Source organism: Onychostruthus taczanowskii, unplaced genomic scaffold (assembly GCF_017590055.1).
Source record: "Onychostruthus taczanowskii isolate IOZ18803 unplaced genomic scaffold, ASM1759005v1 scaffold25, whole genome shotgun sequence".
NCBI lineage: Eukaryota > Metazoa > Chordata > Aves > Passeriformes > Passeridae > Onychostruthus > Onychostruthus taczanowskii.
The window spans coordinates 2,696,704-2,713,078 of NW_024499796.1; positions in this window are offsets into that span (position 1 = coordinate 2,696,704).

The following is a 16,375-nucleotide window of genomic DNA, read 5'->3' on the forward strand; positions in this document are numbered from 1 at the left end:
ACTGACACCTGGACTGCAGGTCAGCTCTTCGAAGAGAAAAACACCTGTGCTAAACTCAAGTAAGGACAAGCAGTGAGGTGATGGCTGCAAAAGGAAAAGAGATCAGTCAATGTCAGTGAGAAAAAGTAGGATAAATTTGTGCAAACAAGTGCAATCCAGGTTCAACAAGACTTTCTGAGATAAATCTGGTCAGCCCATGAGCACAGCACAGCAAACACACAGGGTGAGCTGGAAAGGCTGGAATCTGCTGGGAAGGTCCTATAATCACAGAATCCCAGACTGGTTTGGGTTGGAAGGGACCTCAAACCACCCCCTGCCACAGCAGGGACACCTTCCACTGTCCCAGGCTGCTCCAAGCCCTGTCCTGGCCTTGGACGCTGCCAGGGATGGGGCACCCCCATTAAACAGGGGTTTTGGGGTACTCTGGCTGTATGTTCTGGCTTAGAGGTGGTGATGTGCTTTCAAACATAACATCATCACCCTGCACACCTTTCACACTCTCACCTGCCTGATGATGCTGATTCCCAGAGCACAGTTTCATGTTTTCTGACCAGTATTGCATCAGTTGTCCCCAGTTCTGGTTCAAGAGGTTAAATAGCAGGTGTTTGCCCCAAAGTTGCATCAGCACGAGCTGTGTCCTCAGCAGCAAAGAGCTTTGCATAAAAGGGCAGGGAGGCAGAAAACAAGCCAACCACAAAACCAGCAGCTCTAATTATTTCTTGGTAGATATTGCAAGTGATTGTCAGGAGAAATACAAAACATCCCAGCCCATTGTTAGACCTTATTTTTCTGCTCCTTGGCTGAAAGGAAATGAACTCACTGAGAGCTGAGAACCCATCCATGGGGTCACTGGGAATTCACCCTTGACTGAAGTTGTAATAACTGAAACTTTATCAAAGACAATAATGCCCAATTTTTGAGACATGTGTGGGCACCCAACTGCCACTGAAATCCAGGGGGTGGAGTGTAGGTGCCTTTGGAGGTGTCTGGGTTGATATGTACTGTGTCCATTTCTTGTCAGAGCCATCAGCTGTGTTTACATCCATGTAGTTGACTCCCAGAACCTCATCCAAGATCTACGAGACAAAATGAACCATAATGTCTGTTTTATTAGCCTGAGTGATGCCTGCCATCATCCTAATGGAGAGCCATTGGCAGCAGGGTTTGGTGTCAGGCTCCTTATGGAATCAGGGAATCACACAGGGGTTTGGGGAGGAATGGACCTTAGAGATCATCCGTCTTTGCAATGTCAGTCTCAGTTTGTGCAGGCTGAACAATTTAATCTTGCCCATTCTTGAATTCTGCCTCCCTCTTATGCCTTTCTTTGATGACTCTGTGCAAATCTCTTGGGGTTTCTTGGGCACACCACACACAGCAGGTTTTGCTGGTGGAAAAGCAGGATTTTCCCCTGTCCAGAAGAGCTGGGCATTGAGATGCCTGAAGGACACTCAAGAGAACCCATCAACACAAGTCACGCAACAAAAAGCATTTTTCTGGCAGTTCTACTTTTCAAAACTTTTTCCTTAGATTTTGCACAGTGGAGCCCTGCCAGCCTACCTAGATCACAGAATGGTTTTGGTTGGAAGGGATCTTAAAAATAACCTGGTCCCACCCCCTGCCATGGACAGGGACACCTCCCACTGTCCCAGGTTGCTCAGAGCTCCATCCACCCTGGAATGAGATGATTTCCAAGATCCTTTATCTTCACTGAGAGACCCCAGTGGTTGCAGGGCTCTCCAGCCCCTCCTGAGATGGATTGTGTGTGCAGATGATCGCACACTCATGAACATGTCAGAACATGTGGAGGGCATTTGATATGGAAATGCAAAATCAGTAAGTTGAGGTGGCTGCAAAACACCAGAGCCCTGCGAGGATGAATCACCTCGTCTGGGGCTTTGTTTCCTCCGATGAATCACTGCGGGGTTGTGCTTGAGCTCCACAGCTCAGCCCTTGGCCAAGGCTGAAAAAGTTGTTTGGGTTTATTTTTAAACTGTGTTTGTAAGAATCTCTGTCCATTCACGTGGTCCTGAGCAAAGGAAATGACACTCCAATATCTCACTGCCAACCCTGCTGTAGGATACCTTTGGCTATCAGCACAAAACCCTCTTTTGAGGGAGATGCTGTCTATCTCCCATCTCTCATCCCAAACTCTTGGAGGGTTTCCAGGAATATCAACATTCTTTACTTATTTTGTTTCTCAAATAAGATCACTGGATAAAAATAGACATCAGACAAGAGGAATATGAGGGGAAAAAGGAAAGGTTAAAGCTGCCACTGAGCAATATTATCTCCTTGGGAAGCTGCAGAGGTTTTATTCACGCTGTGCTGCTGCCTCCTTGCTCAAAAGAATTATATTACTCAGTCTTGTAAGAATATGGAAAATCAGGTGTATTAAATTAGCTGAAAATTGGTTATGGGGAAAAAAACACCTCTTGATACTGCAGTGGATGTGCATCATCCATCTCCTTTGGAGAGCAGAGGTGTTAGGAGAGATAATAAAATGCAATAATAAAACAATACAAATGGAACAGTTATAAAAGTGCAATAACTTCCACAAATTTGTCAGAGACAGAGTTTGCTCAGTGGGAATTATTGTCTGCTCAAATACACCCAGAGTCCTTCCCCTGTGGCATCCCCCAAACTGGGGAGCTGGAAAACCTGTGGTGCCTTTCAGCAGCACTTGAAAGAGTCAATCCGAGTGGAAAACTCATTTCTGGGTATTAAACCCCTCTGTGTTCTGCTTAATGGCCAGAAGAAAATAATGCATTAATTGCCAAGCTGGTAGAATTGGATAATTAATATAATTTAAATAAAAAAATGCAGTTATTCAGAATGAGATTTTCAGGCACGTCTAGAGATTTCAAATCACTGAAATTCCAGTTATTCTTTATGGAGCACCAGAAGAACATTCATTTCCCACAAGGATCTCATAATTTCTTGAAAACCAGGCTATTTCTGTGTGATTTTAGCAGCGTAATAAAAATATTAAGCCATACAGAAGTATATTCAGACTCTCATGCATACTTTGGGATCTAATTAATAATAAAAAAAATAGAAGAGGATTGTATCTATTTCAAATTCATTAAGAGAGAGAAAAAGAACATTTACATTTGCTGGTGTGAGTGTGTCTCTTGGAATCTCTGGGTACACCTGAAAGTCTTAGCTTGAGAAAATCCATGAGGTGGATTTGGGTCAGGAGGAGGAAGGGCCCATGTATGGATTTGGGTGGCAGGAGAAAACAACAACTGGAGCCCAGGGGTGGGAAGGGAAAAGCTCCATTTCAGAGAGCTGGACAGGAGCAGTGACACTGGCACAGTGTCACACACACCCCAAACGAGCACAGAGAGGCAGCACCACCACAAAAGTGTCACTGAAAAGGATCTTACCCACAAAATCTGCAGGAGAGTAACAGCATTTAAGCCAGAAAGAGCCTTTTAGGTCATATAATTGGACACACTATTCAGGAAAGGACACAGTTTTATCCCAAACCCTGGAAAATGAGAATTCTGCTGAGCATCAGGTGGGGGCTGAGCTGTGGAGCAGGGTCAGACTGGAGCAGCATCCTGCACCTGCATGGGGCCCTGCCAACCCCCTAAGGGACAGTGTGAGGCTTGTGGGCACCCAGGGGTGGGGATGAGCAGTGACTTTGGAAGTGAGGATGCTGGGAAGGGCAGCTTGGGTGTCTTTGAGACAGATCTGAGGGTCTGGGTCAGGACAGGCAGGGCTATGGAATGGTTCAGCTGTAATAATCAGAATTTCTCCCTGTGTCAGTATGAAATATTAATCATTGGCTGTGGAAAGAAGTGGAGCTGTGAACTAAAGGTTGGTCGGTCTGATTTAGGAAGAAGCTGTTATTATACTCCCTGTGCATACGTGTTGAAGCTTTTGATAAAAGAGAGATGAGAGATCTGAGGTGAGATTGAAAACAATCAAACCTTTCTAGGGACCACATCACCTCTGGTTAGACTTCACTGGGAGAGCAGAGTTAGCTCACCGCTGAATTCACCTGGCAGCATGAGGTACCCAGATTAGAAAGAAATCCCCTCCCACAAGCTGGCATTCAGCATTTTACAGCTCTTAAATCTCCCTGTGTCCTACAAACAGGGTCTGCTCAGCGTGGCATTCATACACTGAACCCTCCTGGGAAATAATGTGAGAACCACTGAAAAATCAAAGTTTCACTAGCTTGAGATGCAGTCTGTACATCAAGGGAAGTGCAGGAATGTGGGGTGAAAGTCTATTTATAATTCTGGCAGGTTGAAAGGCTTTGTTGGTTCACCTTGCTCAAAATAAGAAAGCTCCATCACTCTTCTGCTAAGGCAAGAAACTGTGAAGTTGTTTATTTTTTTCCATCCCTACAGGGCAAATAAGGAAAGATCTTACAAAATTCCCTCTGTAGAGTGCCTTGGGTGCCAGGGCCACCTTCTGTTACTCAGTCTGGGGTGGAATTATCCCCACAGCAGGTGCTGAGGTGGGTCAGTGTTGGTGTTCCTCCTCTACCTCCCCATTAAAAGACAGAAATGAAGCATCAGAAGGTGGAAGTGCCTCTGTTTAACCTCAGGGATTAAACACAGCTGTGCCCTCCAGTCTGAGGACCCTCTTTAGGTGTTTGTGCCCCTAAAGGCTCCCTGGAGCAGGCCCCAAGACTCTGGGGGAGTCCTGGGGATGCCATGATTGGCAGCCTTGCCAAAAACAGCCATGATTGCCAGGGCATCACCACTGCCTGTTCATTTACATAAGCCACAAAATGTATAAATCACAGGAGAACGGAAAAGGAAAATTAAAGTTGATCCCAATGACTCAGGAGTGTGAGCATGCACAGAAAAGCTGCAGCAAAGGATGGAGTGCTGCCAAAATCCCCCCAGAAAAATCCATGTTAAAAGTAGGCAATATTACCTGTCTCCTCAGGGGACAGACCTTTCTCTCCAGATGTGAAACTGGTAAAAGTCTTAAGAATGATGTTCTAAAATGCCTGAAAGGACAGAAGTCACCTGGAGCTTTTTATTCATGGTGATTGGAACAAGTTCAGCTTGAAGCTGCTGGGAGCTTTTTGTTAAAACCTTGGGACACCTTCAAGCTGGAGCTGCTTTCTTGGGCTCCCATCAGCACAGTTAAAGACAGAAATCACCAGAAAAGGCAAAAGAGAAGCTGGAATTTCCCTCCTAGGAGCAGTGCAGCATTTGGCTGACCAACATCTCCAAACAGAGCTGTGGAGATCCCAGCCCTCACCAATTAATGATCCTGCTAATTGGGGTGTGCCAATGCACAGCTCTGGACCAGCACTGCTCTGCAGGACTTTTTCACACTTGCTGGGCTTATCACAGGCTCTGCTTATTCACAAGGGGCAGGATTCTCAAAAATATGAAGGATTAAATTATTCTGGGCTCCCCAGGCCAGTTCTGAAGGTAGCAGCTGTGTAAATAGACAGTGCTTTCTTGGTAAGTTTATCCTGGCTTATCTGGCAGATCACTTTGGTAATGTTTGTAATTACCAATACCAGGACTGATTACAGAAACAGCCCAGGCAAGTTCTTTGGTCTAGATATTTCTGAGATAGATAAAGGCAGGGAAAATTACTGAGGGCATTGAGGAGAAGGAGCTCATTTGGAAGCAGGAGCCTCATTAACAGGCAGAGGTAAGAGGTTAATTATTATTGCTCTTGTGAAAAATAACCCCTAAGTTTTGCCATCACCCTTCTGAGGGTGGCAGTCATCAATTAAGTATAATGCATCCTGCCTGGGAATGAAATTGTGAAAGGCTGTCATGGAACAGGGATGATCCAGGGCTTGGGAGCCATCACACTCAGGTACATCCAGGGGGGAGCAGTGACAGTGGGGAAAGGGAATTGGGGCATCCCTGTGTCACACAACAGCCATGATTGCCAGGGCATCACCACTGCCTGTTCATTTGCATAAACCACAAAATGTATAAATCACAGGAGCTTGGAAAAGGAAAATTAAAATATTCAGCCTTGAGTGACAGTCTTTGTTTGTCCCTACAGAGGTATTTGTCAGGTAAAATCCTGCATCTGCCAGCATTTTCTCTGGAGCAGTTACCCTGAAATTATTCAAAGCCTTTTCAGAGCTGTTTTTCCTAGTGACAAGAAGGACACATCCACTCTGGTTCCTGTTTGGTTTGCCCTCCGTGGAATTAAGTTTGGCATTTTTCTTTTATTCCAATCAGGGCATAAAAAAGCTCTGAGCATTGCCATTGATATTCACATCATTTCTACTCCAGTTTCTCTTGAATTAATGAACCCCAGAATCTTTGCAATGTCACTCTTGGTTTGTGCAGGCTGAACAATTTAATCTTGCCCATTCTTGAATTCTGCCTCCCTCTTATGCCTTTCTTTGATGACTCTGTGCAAATCTCTTGGGGTTTCTTGGGCACACCACACACAGCAGGTTTTGCTGGTGGAAAAGCAGGATTTTCCCCTGTCCAGAAGAGCTGGGCATTGAGATGCCTGAAGAACACTCAAGAGAACCCATCAACACAAGCCACTGGAACAAAAAGATTTTTCTGGCAGTTCTACTTTTCAAAACTTTTTCCTTAGATTTTGCACAGTGGAGCCCTGCCAGCCTACCTAGATCACAGAATGATTTGGGTTGGAAGGGATCTTAAAAATCACCTGGTCCCACCCCCTGCCATGGACAGGGACACCTCTCACTGCCCCAAGCTGCTCCCAGCCCCAATGTCCAGCCTGGCCTTGGGCACTGCCAGGGGATCCAGGGGCAGCCACAGCTGCTCTGGGCACCCTGTGCCAGGGCCTGCCCACCCTGCCAGGGAACAATTCCTAATTCCCAATATCCCATCTACCCCTGCCCTCATTTTTCTTAAGGCCAGTCCCCCTTGTCTCATCACTACCCAACCTCATGAAAATCTCTTCCCAACCTTCTCATAAGTCCTCTCATGCACTGGAATGTGCTCTAAGATCTCCCCAGAGCCTTCTCTTCTCTCAGAAGAAGGAATGCCACAAGGAGAAGCTCAGCCACACCTGCTGAAGTGCCACCAAGCAGCACTTAGAGATCTGTGTGTTCCCAGGGCTGGCTGACAATTCCCAAGGAGCTGAAGCCCTGTGGGATCCGGGAGCTGTGGTTTGGTGAGTCCGCAGCAAACAGCTCCCAGAGCAAGTCAAGGTGATGCTGAACTCCGTGAGCAAACCTGGCCTGCGGTTTCATGCAAAGCCCTTTTTCTTCTTTTTGTCTGTGTGGGTTCATGCCCCCTAAATTTCGCTCTCAGTTTCAGGTGTGAATGAATTCAATATCTTCAGGTTGTATTCAGTTAAGAGAAACTCCCCAGTTTGGACTGGTTTCAGTACAAACCTAAGCAAAACCACAGAATTGCTCATGGTCTCCAGACCAAACCATGCAGTTCACCTTATTTTTTTGCGTTTCATTAAGAAAGTTTCATGGAGTTGAAATAGAATGGACACAAAGCTTTGAATTTTGGCCTGTCCACTTCTGTCTACTGGGAATATAATGGTTGGTGATGGAAATCTTTGCTGCCAAGAGACATTTCTGTGCTCCCCAGTTGGTTTTAAGTGAAAATTGATTTATTTATGTGCCCTCCTTGGGTCCTGAGGTTCGAGCTTGGTTTTGGCCCTTGCTTTGGTCCTCTTAGGATGGTTTCAACCCATGTCTGAAAGACCAAAAATCATGGATTCTTCCTCATGGTGGAAAATCAATGCAGGCATGGCATAGCCAAGCCGATATCTTCTGTATCTCAGGGTTTAAAGAGATTTAGAAAATCCTGAGACTCTGGTGTGGTTCTCTCTTACTGATTAACAGGGGATTCTTCCAGGGGAGATTAAAACTTGGATAATTTCTAAGTCAGGGAAATAATCAAGCACTTGGTAACTCAGGGTTTCACACATATGTAAGTGTGGTGCACGTGAAAGACAACTTCAGTCTTGAATTTGTGACAATCAAATAGCACAGAAATGAAAACACAAGTGAGATGGAGGGTGGGCAATACTGGAAAAAATTTGTAGAAAATTTGTCTTGAAATATATCTCATTTTTAGTGGTACAAGCAGATGAGTATATTTTTCCTGGGTACACTTCCAAAGGCTGTGTCTCACCTACTGAGCCAATTCTGTCATCCAGGATACATCAGTGCTAATCCGTTCTGCTGAATTCCTTGGGAATTACCTTATTGAGCACTACTGAACCAAGAAACAACTAGACTGGAAGATTTCATTTTAGAAGACAGCCAGGTTTCAGCTCAAAGGCTTCCAGTCAGGGTGGACTTGCCGCTTCTTTCAAGGAGTCATGACAATGTTTAACTTACTCCAGTCTGATGGATTTGCTTCTCTTTTCTGTTGAATTGACAGAGCCAGAGAGGAAGGAGGAAAATCTTGTGGATTATTTTCCCTCAGCTGTCATTAACTTGCGTTTCCACTAGTCAGAACTTTCTTCATTTTAACCTAAATTCACATGAACCCAGGTTCAGATTTCCTTCTTTCCCCAGATGGAATAAATAAACAAACAGACAAACCAAATTTGTTAAATATCTCTTAGTAAAGATATTTTCTAGACCCCAAACCATTTGTTCATTCCTGCTCCTGTTGAGCAGGGAAAATCTGTACCAAATTTCCCCTGCTCAACAGAGAGAGTGACTTCTCAAAACAAGCAGGATGGGAAAATGCAGCTTCAAGCAATGTTTTGAATGAATGAAATAAAAACACAGCAAACAATTGAAACATTTGAGGCATGCACTCAAATCCCCTTTCTCTGTGGCCACTGCTAAATGGAACGAGGCAGTTTCAGGATGTGTCTTGATATGTTGCTTTTGGTTGGTTTGTTGGGTTTGAACTATTTTCTAGAGGAGGTTGGCCCGTGGGAAAAACCCAGACTGGGAGGAAATCTGGTTTCACATCTGGTCCCTGCCCAGGGCTGTGTCATGACCATGTCCCACCCTGGTGGCTCTGGGAGAAAGGAGAAGGGCATGACCTGGGAGGGTGTCAGCATCCCTTGGAAGTGGAGCATCATTTTAGAGGAGGTATTCAGGATTTTGCCTCAAGTTTCGTAGGCCAGAAGGCCAAGGGAAAAGAGTGGGAGAGGAGCAGTGACCACTACAATGTGGAGCCACCAAGATGTGCTTTGCACTTTTCTGCTGCACCATGAACACCTTGGGAAGGGAAATGTTTGAGCCCAGCTCTGAGCAGAAGCACCTGATAATGATAATATCTACATGTCTAAATCCAGCTATTTTCACCCTGTGGTATTTTCTGAGACCCCTGTCGAAGGGAGGAAATTATGAATCTGACTCCATGTTCTTAGAAGGCTAATTTTTTATTTCATGGTATTATATAATATTAAAGAATACGACACTAAACTATACTAAAGTATACAGAAAGGACACAGACAGAAAGCTAGAAAGATACTAATAAAAATCTCCTGACTCTTTCCTCCAGAGTCTTGACACAGCTGGCCGTAATTGGCCAATAAGTAAAAACAATTCACATGCAGCCAATGAAACAATCACCTGTTGGTAAATAATGTCCAAACACATTCCACAGCAGCAAAACACAGGAGAAGCAAATCAGATAATTATTGTTTTCATTTTTCTCTGAGGTTTCTCAGCTTCCCAGGAGAGAAATCCTGGGCAAGGAGATTTTTCGAGAAAATATGACGGTGACATCACCCCACAGCTTAAATCCTGTTAGAAGCAAAGTCATCTTGATTTTTTTACCATTTTACAGACAGAAAACCTCAGGCAGGGGGTGGAGAAGTGAAAAATAGAGCAGAGACTCCAAAAGCTTTGCTGGATGAATTGGGTAAGTGAGATCCAAGGAGCTGCAGTGGGGTTCTTCCCTGAATTCCAACAGGACCATTGGGCAGAGAAAAGCTCCAGCAGCACTTGTGACAGGGGTTTGTCCCTGTTGTCCCAGCTGAGCAAGGCAAGGAATGAGGGAGGGATGTGGTGAAGATCGTGAGGAGGTGGTGATGTAGGTTGTGAGAGAACATGAAGTAGCTTTGATATGAGCAGAGGAAACTTCACATTTGGAATTTCAAAAAGTCAACTCGACATTTCTGCTGTAGCAGATAAACATCTCAGTCTCTTTTATGGCTGGGAATCATCTTTTTCTGTTTATAAATAGAAAAAAACACAACAAGTTACCCGGTGTTATTTCCTCTGGGGCTTTTTGGGGGTGGATATCTGTGGGTGAGCCCACAAAGAAATTGTTGTTATTAATAATCAATGTGAATCAGGGGAGAGTGGGGGTTGAGGCTGAGACGAGCCAGGTTTGAGCTCACCACAAACCAAATATAGGTGAGGGAGGGATGGCACAGCCAGAGTGCTGCTCTGGGGCTGTGATTACTGGACACAGTCTCAAGCTGCATCAGGGGAAATATAGGTTGGATATTAGGAAAAAGTTTTTCACAGAAACAGTGATAAAGTTCTGGAATGCTCTGCCCAGGGAGGTGGTGGAGTCACCATCCCTGTTTAAAAAAATCTGGATGTGGCACTGGGTGCCAGGGTTTAGTTGAGGTGTTGGGGCTGGGTTGGACTCGATGATCTTGAAGGTTTCTTCCAACCTGGTCATTCTGTGCTTCTGTGAATTGCTGTTTTGTGATATTATATATATCCCTACCAGCATTTTTCTTGCCAAAAGACACCTTAGGCAGACACACGAAGACCTGAAAGCCTCAAAACTAGAAATGAGCCACGAAGACATTGACAAGCAGCTGGGCAGGGCGAGCAGAGCGCTTGAGGAGGTGTTTTAGCCTGGGCAAAGCCTTGCTGCTGTCATAGTGACAGCCAGCAATGGACACCTGTGGTCTGGGGTGCTGCACAAACACACTGAGGCAGTCTGGTGAGTGCAGCCTGGTCAGGTGGGGCAGAGGCTGATGAGGAGGAGAAGCACAGCATTTATCAGGCTTTTGAGGCTCTATGTGCCAGTCTGGAGTGCAGGGTCTGCCCTTGTTCTCCTGGAGCATCCCCGGCATGGGCAGCAAAGCCTTCAGTGCTGGTCCTGCAGGGGATGGATCTGCCTTTGAGGAGAGGGCAAGAGAAAAGCCTTGGAGTTGGGACTCTCAGGCACCCAAGGCATTTCTGTATGCCCAGGTGGGCTGTGGCCATGGGGCCAGTCCCAGCAGGTGCCAGCTGGATTACCAAACCCAAGATACCCTAAACCCTGTGGGTGCTGTGGCATTTGGGATATACTGGGGGTACATCTGGCCGGTGAGGTTTTAGAGTGACCTTCAGGGCAACCTCAGCCATCAAATCTGAAAGCAGCTGGAGCTTCTCAGGATGCCCAGAGGAGCTGTGGCTGCCCCTGAATCCCTGGCAGTGCCCAAGGTTGGACAGGGCTTGGAGCAGCCTGGGACAGTGGAAGGTGTCCCTGTCCATGGCAGGGGTGGCAGTGCATGAGCTGTAAGGTCTTTCCAACCCAAACCATTCTGGGATTCTATGAAATATTGCAGTGCATTCCCCTCCTCTCAGAAATGCAGTTTCACTAAAAGCGAAACTGGATTTTGGAAAGATGATCATAAAACTATTCAGAAATAATAAAAACACCCCTTTCATTTCAATAAGCTTAAAAGACACAAGTTCAGTATTCGGGGAATAGAATTATTTCATTTTTCTATAAAAATGACATTTTGTTTTGGAACTCTCCACTTGTTATTAATTTATTTATTCAATATGTTTATTCAGCTTGAAACTATGGGGAAAATTAAGCCTTTTGATCTATGTTTGCTACATTTTAGTGGTGGAGAAAGGGACTTTTTTCTTGTGATACATTTCTAGGATTTTTTTTTTTTGTAAATAGAATTTATTCTTAAGCTGCCTCATTACAAACCAAACACAACGGCTAATTAATTCCTGATGAAATATTTGCATCTCTGGCAGTTTTTCAGTGATAGCAAACTCTGTCAGCACTTCTATTCAGCAAGCCTTCCCTTACTGCCAATCTAATGGATTTTGTAACACTTTGGAAAAGGATCAGTTTTGGTTTATTCCTGAAGAAACAAAGAATTCCTCAGTGCAACAAGGACTGGATGATGGTGCACAAGAGGGCACAGGGACTTACAGGCAGGAAAAATAGGTGATTATAGGAAGAGGTGGAGAAAGAAGGAGCTGTCGGGATAAGTGAGGATTAGGTGGCTGAAAGATTTAACTTGTGGGTCCAAGGGAATGGGAAGGGTGCTGTCATGAAGTTTTTATGGGACACAAGACAAGGTGCCCATCCTTGCAGAGCACTGTCCCAGAGGATGGAGACAGGCAGAGGTAGGGCAGCTCCAGCACAGCAGCAAGCAAACACTGGTGACTCCCCTGAATTTCTTTAGGAAATTCTTTTGGGCACCATTTTTCTGATTAAAACCAGCAGTTGGATCAGGGATTCTCTACACAAAGAGGAATTTTCTATAGACAGCCTTTGAGACTTCTATAATGTCAAAATCTAAATATTTAGCCTGGCCTCCAGCTGAGTGTGCAGCACAAAGGGAAGGAGAGTAGCCAGGTGGAAACCAAAATGACAGAGCACATTGTGGACCTGCAAGTCAGAAGGAGAGTCTGGTGACCTCAACCAGAGGTTTACTGGGTGCAGCCATTGAAAGGCAATTCACATGTTGGATTAATTGAAAGGCTGAGGAGGAAGTGCCCCAAGAACTCAGGTTAGCACAGGATGCAGTCCTAGACGGCTGCACAGCCCACAGCCCAAGCTTTCAACACTCCTGCAGTGGAATGGGCTGTGATAGCCATCTCTGTGAGCAAAGAGTTGCCTACTGTGAGATGCTGGGGCTCTAAAACTGGAGAAAATCATTCAGTGACTCATCAATTAATTAGAAAAGGAACTTTCAGGTTGACCAAGCCTGTTCATGAATTTGAGTTGGGTTTTGCTGAATGGTTGAGGTGAAACCACAAGTTTTGGAAGTGCTGAAACATCAGAATTAGACAAGATAAAGCAGTGGTTTAGATCCAAGATTGCTTGCTTGGTTTGGCTCTTGCCGAAACCTGAGACAGATGATGGAGGTATTTTTCCTTATCCATTATCAGGCTGATTAATTTACCAACGGATGCCATAATAACAGATGTAATCTCCTCTCTGAGTAATTCAGAGCACAGATTTGAGCAATATTCCCCCATCTTCAAGAAATCGTGACTGTGACAGCATGCACAAATTAGAATGCCATAATCTGAATGAAAGCACAGGAAAATACATGGTAATAATTCCATGAAAACTGCAAGCTAAAATTCCCTCTCTGGGACTCCCAGAATGAGTACATATTAGAGGAGTCTGTGAATTCAACCACTGATGACCTGGACTCAACAGATCAACAACCCTTTCAATATTAGTTGAGTAAAGATGAAACTCTGTCTTGGCTTAAATTTCTACCTTTATTTTTATGCCAGGAGCAGCAATAGACACAGAAAGGTGAGTTCCATACATACATAATAAATAAATGAATACATACATAAATAAATACATATCTAAATAAACAAAACCATTCTGGAGCCCAGCAGGGACAGATTGTCCAGAGCCACCTAACCAACGGAATCACAGAATGGTTTGGAAGGGACTTTAAAGGATCATCTGATTCCATCTCCTGCCATGGGGACACCTTCCACTGGAGCAGGGTGTTCAGAGCTCCATCCAGCCTGGCCCTGGACACTTCCAGGGTCACCACCTGCTGTCTTTGGTTCCTGCAATGAGCACAGAGCAGCCCAAATGTCCATCCAGCCTGGTGTACCATCAGCAATAACTGAGTGCAAGATGCTTTGATAGAGAGGAAAAGCAACAGCTAAAATACAGCAGGCATTCACCTGAGTGAATTCCTGCTTGATCCCAGTTACACCCTGTGACAGTGATATCCATGATTTAATTCTGCAATGTAAAAAACAAGCATTCTTTTAATTTATTTTAAATGCTGAAGGGTTGGTTTTCTTTGAGCCTGTCCCCATGCTCCTTAGGTCTGTTGGGTTATGGCCTGGATTAATCTCTGGCTTGCTGCCTCCACTCAGTCAAAATTTAAGAGGGATCTTTGAAGTCTCTTTAGTTTGAAATCAAGACAGCGAAATGGAACTTTCCCACAGGGGACTGTCCAGTTGATTTTATGGCTCTGGTTCAGGAGAGCATGGCTTCTGTCCTGTCCCTCCCCAGAGACTCTACTCCCATCAGCTTTGGCTGAGAGAGCTCCATGCCTGCGACACTTCAGTGTCTGGGCAAACACAGCCTGGCTGGTCAGGGCAGCACTGCCTGAAGTCTCAGACAAGGGAAAGAGGGAGGAAAATCAAAAGCAAGGTGTGGTCTTGATATGAATCCTGCAGGGCAGCCAGACCCAGAGAGTTGTGACCCCCTGGGACAATGACAGAAAGTGCCTGAGTTTTATCCTGGAGCAAAAGCCATTAAAAATGGTGAAAGGGGAAGGTGTCTCTGCTGGTTTCTAGGATGAAGCAGCTGCAGGACCCTGCCCCATGGGGAGCCAGAGCTGCATCCCATCCCCTGCACGAATAGCCGGCTGGGATGTAGCCAGCACTGAGCAGCTCTGCTTGGCCTTGAGAGGTTTATCTGAGAGCAGAAAACTCTGAAATAATGAAGAAAAACTGAAATGAAACACTATTTGCTCATTAAAAGAGCTGAGGCAGCTTTTTAGGTTTGTTTTCATTTCAGCGGATGCCAGGTCATTTTTAATTTTGATGTGTGTTCATTCTCCCATCCCTACAGATGAGGCACAGTAAGAACACACCTCAGGCTGCCTGACAGATTTCTGGTGTGGTTTTGTAAGGTTTCCTGAGAATCAAGGGACATTTCTTGTTTTGCAGCTTTACAAAAACCCACAAGTGCCTGAGTGCTGTGGTGCTCTAACAAACAGGTCAGTGCAGGGAGAGGTTACCCAGGGGCACAAACTAGGGCTCTGCTCATCTGCTGGCCCTGGCACAAACCCACACTGGGGCTCCTGCTGGCCCCTCAGGGGTTGGGATGTGCCAGTGAGGTTCTTCTGGAGCTGCAAGGAGAATGTGGTTTGCATTTACCAGCACCTGTGGCAAATTCATCTCAGAGCCTCCCACAGGGCACCCTGTGTGCACACAGTGATGCAGAAAGAACAGGAGGAGGGAGCTGTGTCAGATGTTCCCCTGCTGCTGGAGAGTTTAGTTTTGAAAGAAGAAAAAAAAATGCTTTAAGGTACTTTCTGTTGTTTTTTAAAATTTTTTTTGTTTGTTTCACTGAGGACATTGGGTGGAAATTATTACATTGTCTGTGAGCTGAGCTCTGCCCAGCCCTGTGCCTGGAGGAGTGAGGATATGAAGGAATGGGATGGCAGAGCAGGGAGGAAGGGGACGATGCTTTGGGCTCTGGCAGTGATTTTCTCTGCTGGTTTGTGTCGCTGTGCACAGCTTTTGACACAGGTGAAATGGAATCCCCAGCATTTGGCGTGTTTGAGGGGTTCCTGTAGGAAGTGTTCTCCAGCAGATTTCTCAGTGAGAAGAAAAATTTAATGGAAGAAGAGGAAAGATTAGGAACATTTATTTTACCTTCCTTGCCATGCTCACATGGACACCTCTATCTGGCTGTGCCAGATAATTTTAATATATAATTATTAGCTATATAATTATAATATATTATAATATTATAATATATAAAATCAATTAAATAAATAATTGATTAAATTAAGAATAAGATAAATAATAAATTAAATAAATAATAAAGAAGATTAAGTGAAATATCAATATTATACATATTATATTATAATTAAATATAATTATAAATATTAATAGATAATTATAATTTTGTAGTAATACAAGCAAAGCTTTAAGGAAAGGCTTTTTCCATGAAGAAAACCCTCTTCCCTAGGTGGGAGACAGTAAGGAGAATGCAAAATGCCAGAAAGGTGCAGAGCTAATGACACTGAGTGATTAATGAACTAACCTATCTGTTTTGCCCCAACCACAGCAGCACACAATGCACTTTCACTTTCTCCCAGGGGCCTCCCAAACATCCTTACCCTGAGGGCCAGGCTGCTTCAAGCTGATGTTTCTGCACTCAGAAAGGGCTGGGCTCTCACTGGGAAACACACTTCTGTAGAATTTCTGTATTTCTCTGTCCTGAATAGTGTTTATGCCAGGAGCAGCAATAGACGCAGAAAGGCGTGTTCCATGCATACTTAAAATAATAAATAAATACATAAATACATAAATAAATACATGTCTAATAAATAACACCATTGTGGAGCCCAGCAGGGGCAGATTGTCCAGAGCCACCTAACCAATGGAATCACAGAATGGTTTGGAAGGCACCTAAAAGGATCCTTAAGCAACTTTAAACACTGCAGTCTCTTACACTGCAACATGTGAAACAACTCTTGAGAGGATGAAGATGTGAAAAATAATCTTTTGACTCCTGCAAGGACTAAGGGTGTAGCCTTCAAATTA